Raw genomic sequence first — 15241 nt, forward strand, 5'->3', positions numbered from 1 at the left:
TGAAGATAGATGAAATATGTTGGTAAATGCAAGCTCATAAGGTGTGTTTTTAATCTGATTTTCAATCTAAAACTTACAGAGATAAACTTATATTTTGCTTCTTCACAGAGAGTTATTCACAGAGATAAAAAGAATAATCATACAGATTTAAATATTACAGGGAGAAATTTAGAATAATCGCAGTAAAATCTCAAACCAGATACAAAGGAAATAATCACAGCGAAATCTCTTTAAAGGATGAGATTCAGATTTCTAAACAATAACCAAAGAGATGATTCTAGAGAAAGGAAATAAAGATGGTTCTGATTTAGTTCTTCAGCAAGAATCAATCTAAAACTTAATAAGAAATTTTAAACAAATTCCTATCAAGAATTTGAAATATATGGATGTAACTTAAAAATTGAAACTAATGGATCTAAATGAAACAAATGAAACTAATTCTTATAAACAAAATTTGAAACAAATGATTCTAATTTCTTAACAAATTAATCTACTTCTTATCAAAAAAAATTTGAAACTAATGGATCTAATTAATCTAATCTGATTTGTAGCAAGGATGAGATGCATGAAAAATTAAATGGAAAGAACCTGGATGCTTGAAAATGGTGTCGAATCCCCTATGAATCTCCCTTGATCCTTCAACTTGAAATAAGTCCTCCAAAGCAAAAATCTTAGCTGAAAAATGAAATAAGACTACAAAAGAAAAATTTACTTGAAGAAAATCTTTATGGAACTACCGACTCCTTTTTTTGAAAACTTGTATATCTTTTATAAGAAAATTTCCCTTATTCCACTACCTAAATTTTTAATTAAAAAAGAAAAAGAGATTCTCTCCCAATTTGGCCTTCATGCAAATTGATTAGACTTAGTGCGAGGAGTTACATGCAAGGTGGTGGAGAAGCCTCTAGAAGCTTCTTATTCTTCCTACAACATGTGCCATAATTTGGGTGAGGAAATTTAAATAACAATTAAGAAAAAAAAGTATATTTTCCATGTGTGTGTGTTTTATTATTTTTATTCCTTTATAATGTTCATTCAATAGTTTATCCAAAAGAAATATAATAGAGTTTGTATTTAAATCCAAAGGAGATAAAGGAGGGTTGTGACAACAATGCTAGCAAAATAATTATTACTACTAAAAACTCATTTTGTGAGAAAAGACCCAATCATTTTTTCATAATATAAATAATTTTTCTGGTTCTTATAATAAATTGGTTTCTAATGAACACTTGTTTTCATTTATTTCTCAGTACTAATGAGAAATAAAATTGAATAATTATTCATAATACATGTTAAACCTGATTTTAGTTAGCATATTAAACCTACAAAACCATCTCTATAAATATAAAAAATCCATTTAAATAGATAAATGTCATATGAACAATGGAAATACTATAGATCAACAAAACCCAATACCTAAAAATAAGAGATCATTGCAATCTAAGAAAGGAAAGGAAACTTATCCAAGAGCTTGAGCCATATGAAACATATTAGCTCCATAACTCTCAAAGAGGTTAGAGGCTTATCTTCTAGTGACTTTATGTAACCATGAGATAGACCCATGATTGCAACATAGACACCCCATTTTGTAGTCCAAATAGTTGGTGAACCTCCATGTGACCAGGATGTCCATACTCATCCAACATGAACACCTTCTCACTACACATGAACACAAGGTAAAGGAACAAAACAACCAAACAAGAGGATACATACATATCATCAAAATTCATGAAGATGCATAAGCATGAGATTCAAATGCCCAAAATAGATGACATTGACAATATCCATTGTTTCCAATCTCACAAATCTACAAAACAAAGTTAGCTCACACAACATTCATTGAATCTCCAAAAGATTTCCAACAACCTACAATTCCTTCTAAATTATTCCCACAAGCTTGCCAAGCTAAGAAACCAAAAATAGAGGAATACCCAAAATCAATAACCTTCCGCTCTGATACCAAATGTTGGGAAAGAAACAAGTTCAATACCAAAGATTGTGAGATAACATGTCTCATAGGAATGCAATGGTCGAGAATCAATTATTTTGAGAAAATATATATTAATACTTTTGACAAAAAGGGAACATAAATGTACATATCCAAGATTAGAATTATAGCCCATATTGAATGTCTACAAATTATGAAAATTCAATTGAGATAAAGACTTATGAACTTTATATAGAATTCAAAATGGAAAACAAAATATGAGGATCTATTTCCAATTTCATGAGAGTCAAATTTTAAAATTGTATCAAAAACAATTTATCATCACTAATAAAATTTTATACACTTTATCCAATACATTTAATTTTATAATTAGCGGATAGGCTATTTATATGGTGAGAACCTCTCACTGGAATTCAGGTGACTCACACACACACACACACACACACACACACATACTTGTTATAATAGAAACCTTTCTTTATCTACTAAAGCTATAAATTTCAAAAAGAGAAGAATAAGAAATATGTGAAAGTAATTTAACTTTGATAAAATAATAATAATAATTATTATTTTAACTTTATAATTATTATTAAACATGCCTTGACAATTTTTTTTTTAATATTTTTTAAAGAGATTTAAAATATATGTACAACTGAAATTTTAGAAATAAAAATTTCAACTAAAGATGATTTTGATTCTTATTTTATAGAATTTTACATTTTACCTTTTTACTTAACCTATACATTTTATTCCAAAATTTTACACCCACTCTACCCATCTAAATTTTGGTTTAGCAAACTAAATATTAAACATTTTAATAAGTAAGATTTGTAAAAAAGAAAAAAAACTATCCTAACACCCTATTTCTTACTTTTAAATAAAAAATATTATAGGGAATTCATAAACAGTAGTAAGCCTTTTGATCTATCCATAAGAAAAATAATGATTATTTTAAATGAAAATTAGTATAGGCATTAATTGATAGGAAATTTAGAATGAATGTCAAGTTGATTGTATCGAAAAAAAAAATGAAGTATAACTAGCCTATATATAGAAATATATATAAAAAAAGCTGAGAGATATCTAGGCTTTCATTTATTAATTTATTAATTTTAAGTAAAAAGAAATTAAATTATAAAATATGTATATTCTTATAAAATATGACTATATAAAGATTTATAGTTTTAATATAGTCTTATATTTTTCTAGCGTAAGGTTTGTTTTTTTTATATCAAAGCATATGTTTTGATATATAAAGAAAGCTAGACTTGAGACGCCTACTTTTTTAAAATTTTACACCCTAAAGTCAAAAAAGTCAAATAGGCTAGGGTTAAGATTAAGGTTAGGGTTAGGGCTAGGTTCATGATTAGGGTTAGGTTTAGGCTTATGGTTAGGATTTACATCATGCTTAGGGTTAGGGTGAAGATTATGGTTGGGGTTACAATTTAAGATTAAGGTTAGGGTTGGGGTTTACAGTTAGTATTAGAATTATGGATAGGATGAACTCTTAGGATTAGGGATAGGGTTTGAGTTATGGTTAGTGTTAGGCTAATGATTAGGATTAGATTTTATGGTTAGGGCTAAGGATAATTGTTAGGGTTAGGTTTTATGGTTAAGGTTAGGTTAGAGTTAAGGTCTAGAGTTATGGTTAGGTTTATGGCTAAGCTTAGGGTTACAGTTATGGTTTGGATAATGGCTAGGGTTAGGGTTTAAATCACGGTTAGGGTTAGGGTTAGGGTTAGGGTTAGGGTTAAGGGTTAGGATTAATGTTAGTGTTTATACCATGGTTATGGTTATGGTTATGGTTATGGTTATGGTTATGGTTATGGTTATTTCTCGGGTTAGGGTTATAGTTAGGTTAATTATGGATATGGTTAGGGTTAGGATTAGGATTTACATCATGGTTAGGATTAGGGTTTACATCATGGTTAGAATTATGGATAGGGTTAGGGTGTACATCATGGTTAGGGCTAGGTTTAGGGTTATTTTTAGGGAAATAGCTATTTAGCCCTTAGGATGCACCAAGCTATTAATACCCTTCATATATTATTAATACATTGTAATAGATGATTGGTGCATAGATTAATTTTTTGACTAAAAAAATATATGTATTATATGGAGTTTATAAACAAATAAGATCATAAGTCTTTTGAAACATCCATAAGAAAACTAATAATTAATTATAAATAAAAATTAGTGTAGGCATAAATTCTAAAGTTGACTAACATCAAGACCTTTTCAAAATCTCTAATTAACCAAACATCTTCTTATCAAAATAAATATGATAAAGCCAACCGAACAAGTGTGAGAAAGAACACTTTTTATTTTTTTATTTTTTTTAGTGTCTAACAATTTCACTTATATGGTAATATAAGGTGGTGGTAGAATTTTCTAATCCCATGGGTGATATATTCTTCTTGGGTTTCACCTTTTGAAGCAAGATTCTTACTATAATTAGATGCAATAATTAATTGATAGAAAAACTACAATGAATGTCGTGCGGGGTATCTTGAAAAAAAGAGTATAATTAGATTAAATTTTTGACCAAGAAAAATATATGTTTATTCTTTATATAATTATTTTAGGTTTCTTTTAATATTATGATTATCGAATTAAATTGCATGGTTTATGTTTTAATATAATATATTATTGAACAATAAATAACTCTTTTTTAAAAATCAAGATTTGTGTATATTAAGTGTAACATTCAATGTCAAAATTTATTTACTAATCTAAATATTACACATATTTTTTTAGTGTCTATTGTATGAATACTTTAATAGGGTTAAAATTTCACTAATGTAAATTAATTCTATTTTTTCCAATTTTGTTTAGAAAAGTGATGTTACATTTCTAAATTTAATAATTTTTCAATTATGTATGACTTATTCTAATTTTTAAACTAAATAGCTTTGAAAGTTGACATTATATTCAATTTATTTTTTATATATGAACTTTTATTTCTTTTTTACCAAAGCAATTGAATAGATTAAATATGAATTTATATGCTTTAATTACCCTTCTCACAACTATCATCTATTAATTAAATTAATTCATACTAAATTAAGTACATTTTTATTGCAAAGTTCATTTTGCTTTACAATACATACTAATTATTTTTGTATTGAATCCCTCTTATAATGACTTGCATGTGGAAAGACGTATGCAATTGCCTTATAATGGAAAGGATATAGAAGATTCATAGATGACGAAATCAAATACACTTCCAGAAAATCAACTGATCTCTGTGAATGTGAAAGTCTTCGGAGTATTCCATACAAGATATAAATTTGTCAACATTCCCGAAACTCGAAGGAAATAGCCGTAAGACTCGTATTTATTCCAGAGATTTGAAAATGCCAAATAGCCGTTGCCGTGCCAGCTACGTAAAACAAATTTGCCTTGTGACACAAATCTAGTATGTTATAGTTTTGATATCAACAACTATATACGCGCTTATGTTTGCGACCAGTTTTTGGTGATTATTATTTCGATTAACATTGAAATTATGGCATTTTGGTTGAGAGAAAAATAACTTAGTTCATTAATATGTGTCACCTTTGGTGTAACAACAAATTTACAAATTCATTAGTCTTTATAATGGATAACTGAACTTGTTCAAATATATATTCAATTGGTTTGAATCTTATGTAAACTTTAGTGTTTACTTTTATTTAATATATGTTTAATTGATTTCATCTAAAACATCAAACATGTTTAATTTTATCATATTTTAATTATCATCGAATCATAATAAGTAAATTAATAGTTTTACCAATCTTAGCGATGGATTACTCTTGGCTCAGAGACAATGGAACTTCAAAACATAATTGGAAAGAGATTTAGTCTCACAGCCAATTGCAGCCTTTGAATAGTCTATGAATAAATATTCAAGACAACATTTATTTGAGTATGACTTTGACCATTACAAATGATAAATCAAATTCTCAATCACTAAGAATCATTTGAGATTTATAAAATTAAATTCATCGTAAGAGCTTTTTACATGTCATATATTTTTTTTGTAAAATTGTGAATATATTTTTGTTCAATATTTCGAATCACATTTAATAATCCATCAGTGAGAATAAAAAATATTGAAGAAAAATATATACACAATTCTATATAGAAAAATTATTTATAATGAGTTAAATTTACTTAAATAGAACATGAGAATTCATAACTCCATTAAAGATCATACCTACATGTTTAAGATAAGAATGGAATTTGTTGAGGAAAAGTGAGTTTTAAAAATGTGACTTTTTAGGTCAGGACATACTATAATGTTAATATTATATGTAAGCTTATTGTATCAAAGCATGTAGATTTTATTTCTATGGTCCATAGCTGAGTGATTGCTGACATTTCTTTAAAGACTTTATGACAATTGAATATTGCCATTGTTTCTTTTAAGATGAGCTAAAATATTAAGCTATATGTTTTAAGTATTTGGAAAGTAATTTTCATTATTTTTGAATTTTTAGTAAAGGTAATTTATTGTAAATTAAAATAGTAAAATCTTATTTTCCAATAATAATTCAAATTGAGGTTAGGGGGAATGGTTTAAAGTTGGAGATTATGTTTTTGTCCTATAAACTATGTTGAAATGATGCTATTATTTGAAAAGAAAGTGCTTTTTTGTGGATAACCTTCAAAATATATAATTTTTACCTGTTCGAAACTTTTGAAGTTGCAGATTTTAGACTCTTTTAATTATGTATTTTGTAGTGAATCTAATTAGAAGAAAAAATTGAATTGGTATTCTCTTTTTCCTAATAAAATATTTAATGTTTTTGGTAGTTGGCCTCTTCTTTATAAAGACTCATTTTTTCCCTCTTTGGATGGTGTCTCCTTCCTTGTCAATCAGTAATTGATTATGTTCAAGATCTTTATATACCTCAAAAATATATGGATTAGGCTTTAAAAGGTTATGATTTATTCAAAGGAAAAACATTGGTTGGGGGTTCATTTTACCACATGGATTAAGATAAATCCCAACTATAATTTTCCCCTATAATGTATACTCAAACATGGTGTAAGGGGCTACTGTCTCGGGGAGATCAGTATGCTTCTGGGGTTATAAGTCCCTTGTGATTCTCAGCAAGTGGAAGTTGTGGTGACGGACATATGTTTATTGCCAAGCTTCAGATCTGTGAGAACTGGACGAAAAACTTATATAGGGGGAAGCAGAGTACCCCGACCGTTCATGAGAGAACATATCTACATTGTGCTTTACTTTCCACAGGTGAAGGTTCATGGTGGAGAAATCCAAGGAGGACCAAAACAGCATTCCAACGAGCAAAGGTGTTCAGAGCGATTGCAGAGCAGAGGTGAAGTAGGAGCAGCAGCAGAGTAGCAGAGTGACTTGGAGTCCCTGTTTAGGGAGGGGGCCTGGATCTTGTACTAGGTAAGTCACCGCGGGCTCACGAGAGAGTCAGTGGTGTGCCAGGTTGAGTTCCAAAGGAGACAGGGTCTTTGTGGATCAAGAGTTTACGTGAGAAGCTACAGCCAGGGGCGAGGTGCAGTGGTGTTTGTACCGGTGCTTCAAGAGTGGACGTTGATCCAGGGGGGGGAACTTGTAATCGAGTGCAGGGGAAGTACTCAGGGTAGTGACCAACGATATAGTTGGAATTGTTTGTAGACCAGGCCAGGGGCCATTCTTCAGATCAATAAAGCTATCTTATTGCCCCAACATTGTGTTATTGTGTAAGGATTCCACTATGCAAGTTTGTACGTGTTGTGCAAGTGTGTGTGTGCAGGTTATGGAGCTTGGGAGTGCTTACAGGCATAGTCCGAGTTCTTGGAAGTGCTTGGATCTCATAGACAAGTACCTAAAAGATCGTCGGTGCCGCACGGGAAAACCTAGCCCCATGACACATGGTCTATACTTAAAATGTGCATTTTAATATAGAAAATACTATTTCTGCCCATCTTCATGAGCTTGATCTTCAAGTTGTGTGTCTCATCCTCCCAATTCTCAAAGAAGTGAATTCCTTGATATTATTGATTATTAGTATGATGATGAAAACTAATTCCAACAATGGGTGTAGTTAAGTTTAGTTTTTTGGCTTTACTTTTGTACCATCACATGTTCTTGTTAGCTGATGAATTTGTGTTTCTCTCATGCAACATATTTTTTCTCTTTATTGCCTAATCTTCAATGGCAATCAAATGTAATATGCAACTTTCTATGCTAAGATATAATTGTGTTTCCCTATATATTAGGATACTCTATGGCTGGATTTTTTAATTCTTTTATATTAATATATGTTTTAGACTTTATTTCTTTAAAATAAAAAATAAAAAAATATGTTATTCACCATGTTTTCATCTATACAATTGGTGCATAAGAAGGTTAAAAATGAACTACTAAACTCTTTGCCAAACTCTTTTAGTAACTTTCTTATCTCCACTATCTACTTTTATAAAGGTAATTATTTATATTGAACATTTTGACATTTTTTCTTATAACTTATATTAAACATAATATTTTTCTTGAGATAATTTCTTTGTTTCAAAGAGTTTTTATTTTGTAATCAAATAGACGGGTTGATCAATATTAAACTTATGACTATATGATTTTAATAATTATCTTTATCAAAATTATTTATACCGATATAAACATGCTTGAAGAAACTAAAATTAATACCTTTGGGTATGTGCAGGATCATCGTGTGCCAAAACAGGCCCTTAAGTGGCAATGAAATTTTAGAAAATTAGAGTTATGCAACTTGACATGAAAATTTGTGAAAATTATTGTTAAAATATGTAAGAAGAGAATCTATAGAAAATTGAATGTAGTTTCTAAGATACTAGTTGTTTTTTGGAAAAAAAAATCCTATTTGATGAAAATTTCAAATTTCAATGCAGTGGTACTAAAATATCAAGAAAAAGATAAGAAGTAGGCGTATGTCTAACCACCCTATTCACAATCAAATCATAATATTTTTTAATAATATTTATAATATAAGTATTAGACTCACGTCTAGATGTGACACATATTTTTTTTATAATTTTTTATAAAGTAAATAATTATTTATGAATTTTTTACTATAGCTTTTCAAAAATTCAGAAAATTCTATGTTTGACCACCTTAACTTGGTCAAAACCTTATAAAATTCTTTTTAAAATTTTTTTTCCCTATATTAGATGAAGCATAGGATGTGATGCATGTTTTGGATTCAAAAAATGTTATACCATTCGAAAGTTATGTTTTTCAATCAGTCTATCAATCAGGACTTTTGTCAGAATTCAATTATAAAATAAATAATAATTATTTATTAAATTCGAAATAAGACAAGCCTTGTATTGTTGGAAAACTAAGAACATCCTTGAAAAACCCTTTTTGTTTAATCATTTTTGGCTATAAAAAAAGTCGTCAACCACGAGTGTAAAGTCTGGAAAATGAAGGAATACTGAAAAACATGTTTTTTCAATTGACTTTCTGGGCTTGTTACTTCCAAGTCAAATCCCAAAGCAAACCCGAGCCAAAATTTCAAATTTAAAATTTGTACAACAAAAATCGGAGATCCGATTTTAATAAGTAAATTCAATAACTAAATTTGCACATAATTAATCTATTGTTTATTAATATATAATATATTAATTTATTAATAAATTAGTATATGATATTAGGGATAGGGAGAGAGGGGAGAGAGAGAGAGAGAGATAGATAGATAGATAGATAGATTAGGGGAGAGTGAGAGGGAGAGAGAGAGAGAGAGAGAGGAGAGAGAGGAGAGAGAGAGGGAGGGAGAGGGGGAGAGAGAGAGAGAGAGAGAGGAAGGGAGATAGATAGAGAGATAGAGAGATTAGGAGAGAGGGAGAGAGAGAGGGGGGGAATATAGAGAGATTAGGGAAGAGAGATTAGGAGAGAGAGAGAGAAGAGAGAGAGAGAGTAGGGAGAGAGAGAGAGATTAGGGGAGGGGTGAGGGGGAAGAGAGACAGGGAGGGGAAGGGAGAGAGAGAGAGATAGAGAGAGGGAGGGGGAAAGGGTCATATTGTGTCCTATGACCCCTTAGGAAACCATATGACCCCTTAGGTGTAAAATTTTTGTAAGAAATATTGGCATTGCTTTTTATATTGTAACAATGGTTTATCTTGCCACCTTATGACACACTATGACCCCTTATGACACCATATGGTGTTGTTAGACATCATAAGATGTCCTAAGGGGTCATGGGATACCATATGACCCCTAAGAACAACATATGACCCCTTATGACACCATATTGGGTCGTTATGGGTCCTATGGTGTCCTAAGGGGTCATATTGTATCTTATGATACCATATGACCCCTTACGACACCAAATTATGCTGTTATGGGTCATATTGTGTCATATGACCCCTTTAAGACACAATTTGGCCCCTTAGGACACAATATGACCCATAACGACTCTATACGGTGTTGTTATAGGTCATATGACCCCTTAGGACACCATATGGTGTCGTTAGGGGTCGTATGGTGTCCTAAGGGGCCATGGGATACCATATGACCCCTAAGGACAACATATGACCCCTTATGACACCATATTGGGTCGTTATGGGTCCTATGGTGGCCTAAGGGGTCATATTGTTTCCTATGACCCCTTAAGACACCATATGACCTCGTATGACACCAAATTGTGTTTTTATGGCTCATATTGTGTCCTAAGGGGTCATATTATGTCATATGACCCTTTTAAGACACCATATGACCCCTTAGGACACAATATGACCCTTTACGACTCTATATGGTGTTGTTATGGGTCATATGACCCCTTATGACCCCTTATTACACCATATGGTGTCGTTAGGGGTCGTATGGTGTCCTAAGGGGTCATGGGATACCATATGACTCCTAAGGACAACATATGACCCCTTATGACACCATATTGGGTTGTTGTGGGTCCTATGGTGTCCTAAGGGGTCATATTATGTCCTACGAACCCTTAGGAAACCATATGACCCCTTACAACACCAAATTGTGTCGTTATGGGTCATATTATGTCCTAAGGGGTCATATTGTGTCATATGACCCCTTTAAGACACCATATGACCCCTTAGGACACAATATGACCCATAACGACCCAATATGATGTCATAAGGGGTCATATATTGTCCTTAGGGGTAATATGGTATCCCATGACCCCTTAGGACACCATACAACCCCTAAAGATACCATATGGTATCATAAGGGGTCATATGACCCATAAAAACACTGTATAGAGTCGTAAAGGGTCATGTTGTGTCCTAAGGGGTCATATTGTGTCCTAAGGGGTCATATTGTGTCATATGACCCCTAATCTTTATCTCTCTCTCCCCCTTTCCCATAATCTTTGTCTCCCTCTCCCGTAATCTCTCTCTCTATCCCCTTATCTCTCTCTCCCCTACCCCCTCCTCCTCTCTCCCCCTCCCCTAATCTCTCTCTCTCTCCAATCTCTCTCCTAATCTCTCTCTCTTCCCCCAATCTCTCTCTCCCTCTCCCCTAATCTCTCTCTCTCCCCCTCCCCTAATCTCTCTCTCACTCTAAAACATGAGTACTAGATTTGTATATCTGATTTCTGCCACTGCCATTAATGTGGCAACATTAAAAAAAAAAGCGGCAATGAGAATTATCTTTGGGACCACAAATTTATGCATTAAAATTGGATATTTGATTATATCATATATCTGATTTTTGTAAATAAAAAAGAGCCTTGTGGGTCATTTTGTGGATTCCAAGGACCCACATTCTTCACATTCTATTTTTTGTCGACAATCACGGGTTTTTAGATAGGTTGAGACAAATTTGTGCTTTTGGGTGATTCTTAAAGTCAAATATTACATTGTCAATCATTTAGGAGCATCTTTGTGGAGGTAAATGGGGAGTAGTAGTTGTCGGAAGTCTAAATGCAAAAGAAAGCTTTCAAATGACCAAATTGAAGTGTATAGAGAAAGAGATAGAGAAGGTCATAGGAGGAGAAGACAAGGTATGTTAAATATTGCTAATGTTACTTCAAATGAAGAGGAAATTGAATTTGAAAATGTTGAACAAGTTATTAAAAATGAAAATATAGATTTTGAAAGTGAAAATGTTAAACATGTTGAAAAAGTTGAAAGTGATAATGAAAATGCTCAACATGACGTGAGAATGGAAAGCCACAATTTGGGAGTTGACAATGAAGGTTTCCATAATTTTGGTGTAAATATGATTTTTTTTGACATTGGATGTGAAAATGTAGAAAATTTTGACATAGGAGGTGAACATGTGGAAAATTTTGACATTGGAGGTGAAAATGTGGAAAAATTTGACATTCAAGGTGGAATTGCTCAACCAAGTGAACATTATGTAACACCTAATTACTTCAGAAATGAAGACTCTCTCATGGATGAAAGACAAATTCCAAATCCAAGACCTTAAAGAACCCCAAAATGGTTACTTGAAACTGATGAGAACATTATTGCTAATCTTGAAGGCAAGATGTCAACAAGAACCATTCGATTGCGGGCTACACAACTTTTCGACCAAAATTTTAGCAATAAGACATTGACCGAAAAATGCCAACTTTTTGTTCGATTGCTAAAGATGATAAAGATGAGACCATTGCTAAACAAATTGAAGATTCGTATGAATAAGAAGATGGAGAGAAATTGTATTATTGCCAAAAATCCATTTGATGCTCTCAATTCTATTGGAAACAATACCAAGAAAAGAGATAAGATAGCCGCTCGAAGAGTGATTACAACCTCCTTAGTAAGCAAGCAATAAAGGAAGGCTCGTTAAATGAGACAAACTTTTGTTGATTTGAACATAAATTGTAAAAATTTGGATAGAGCACTTGCACGAAGACAAAGACTTGATGATCCACTTTAACATGATACATGTGCTTTTGCAGGGAGGCTTCCACATGTTGATAGAAAGTTTACTGGCAATGTAAAGGAGGAGATTCAACAATTTTGGCACTCTAATTCTATAGTATCACCCAATGTAAAGGACTTTTTAAAATTAAGAATCAGCAATCGAAACTACACACTGCATCCCAAACATTTCTTGGAACCAAGCCAAACAATGTTGTACAATTTTTTTTGTAAAGTACATCCAACTTTGCAAATATCACAAAGGGCCTTTGAAACCATTTTATTGTGTACCTCTTAAGATTTGTAATACTTGTTGTTGCAAGTACCATGTGGAGTTTTCAATGTACCATGAACTTTTATGCCATATTTGTTCTACGATGCATGCTAATGAGATGTTGCAGGAGTGTGGTGCAATGCTATTTCCAAGATCATCAAGAGACTTGCAAGATCTATTTTTATGCCCTAGAAATGATGGCTGCTATTTCTATAGAAATGATTGTTTGAATGAGAAGTGCTCACAATGTGGTGAGTTGTCAAAGTTTGTTTCATGTTTTCATGAGGGCAGTGAACATGAGTTTGGAAAGAATTATGTTGAGAAGAAAAGATATGAGACAATGAAATATACTTTGAAGAGTGGAGGTGAAGGTTCTAGATGCGAATTAGTCTCAACAGAAGTGAGTGTTGCTGATTTTATTTTGGATTTTAAGGAAATTCTTTTACACAAGTATGGAAGGAACACCCATAGGTCTTAGTGGTTGGATCAATAGTTCAGGATGTGTAAGAACTCTTTCCCGATTGGCACTATTGTATCAGTGGTTGATTTTGCAAAGAACTATACATTGCAACCATAGAATGAGGTAAACCTTAGTACTACAACTCAATCCAAATTCCTATTTTTATTCACATTACATATAAACATGCTCTGATATTACCGAAGAGGACAAGAAGATAATTAGGGAGTATCATTTTTATATGAGTGAGGATAGATCACACTCCTCCAAGTATGTGTAACATTCTTTCAAGAATTTTTTTGAGTTCTTGCATGAGAAAGATATTGCAATTGATCGATATATCATATGGTCAAATAACTGTACAGGTCAATTCAAGAATGCCAGTATGTTTTATTGGTTGAGTAGAATGCATGTAGAGAGGCGTATACCTCATATTTGGTGTTTTTTTGAGGCAGGGAATGGGAAGGGGGAGCATGATGGAGCAGGTGCATGTTTGAAGAGAGCTCTAGTTAAGGAGCAATTGAGGATTGCAGGTGCAAATTTCTCTTATGCACGTTCTATTATTGACTGGTGTAGTTCAACATTGTCACATGGAGGTACTCTTGATTCAGCACTGACCAGATTCTTTTGGTTGGTTGAGGAGGTCATAGTGGGATACAGATTGGATTGTCAAACAATTAAAGATTCTTCAAAGATTCATTCATTTCTCATCTCAGATGCAAGTACATGGACCATTTGGACACGAGCATTGGCTTATTTTTGTCAGAGGTTTGTTCCGTGTGATTGGAATTAATGCGAGTCAAGTGAGTGGGTTGATACATGGGTTCCCCAATATCTAACTCCTTTATCTCAAACAATATCCTTGTCAAACGATGACATGGAAAGTTCACTTGAGTATGACCATCTATCAGATCTTGTACAACCAGTACATGTTTTTGCAATTGTTGCACTGCAAGGGAATGAAGAGAGATCAGAATATTGGTTGGCATGATGTGTACAGGGAAAATAGAAGCTAACATAACCAGTGAAAAATGATGATGGGTTCACATATCCTATAGGTTCAGTTGCTGTTGTGGTAACTTGGTTGCGAACATACATGATTAGAGAGAATGGCATACCTACATTTGAAGATTGTGAGAGACACAAAACCATTCTCATGTATTCACACCTTATTATAGCTACAAATGTCAAATTGTTGAAGCATCAAGCAAAACCGAAGACCAAAGACCTATGGACAGTGACTACTACTAATCATGAAGCAATACTAGATAATCTTAAGCAAAGAGATGACCCTTCAGGCATACTTGAGTAGTAGGTCTTTAATAGTACCTTATTTTTTTAATCATACATTTCATTTCAAACAATGATCATAAAACCTTAATGTTCAAGTTTGTTACGTGTATATTAAGGATGTGTTCAAAATGCAAGTCTATTGATGAACATTTTTTTTGGAAACATAGTTTTTACTGCTCAATAGAGATCTCTAGGGTGTTGTGACTGTAACCTCTAATCCTTTAGGCATGAAGCAAGAAGATTGGGATTTAGTCGACCAGAAGGCAAGGGGTCTAATCAAAGTATGTCTGGCTGATTTTGTTCTGTTAAATTTTCATGAGGAGAAGTCTGCACATCTTCTCTGGAATAAGCTGGGAGATATTTATCAAGGCAAATCCTTCATGAATAAACTTTTCTTGAGGAAGAAGCTGTACTCTCTGAAGATGGATGCAGGAACACCATTGGTAGACCA

This window comes from Cryptomeria japonica, chromosome 2, assembly GCF_030272615.1.
Source record: "Cryptomeria japonica chromosome 2, Sugi_1.0, whole genome shotgun sequence".
NCBI classification, from domain to species: Eukaryota; Viridiplantae; Streptophyta; class Pinopsida; order Cupressales; family Cupressaceae; genus Cryptomeria; species Cryptomeria japonica.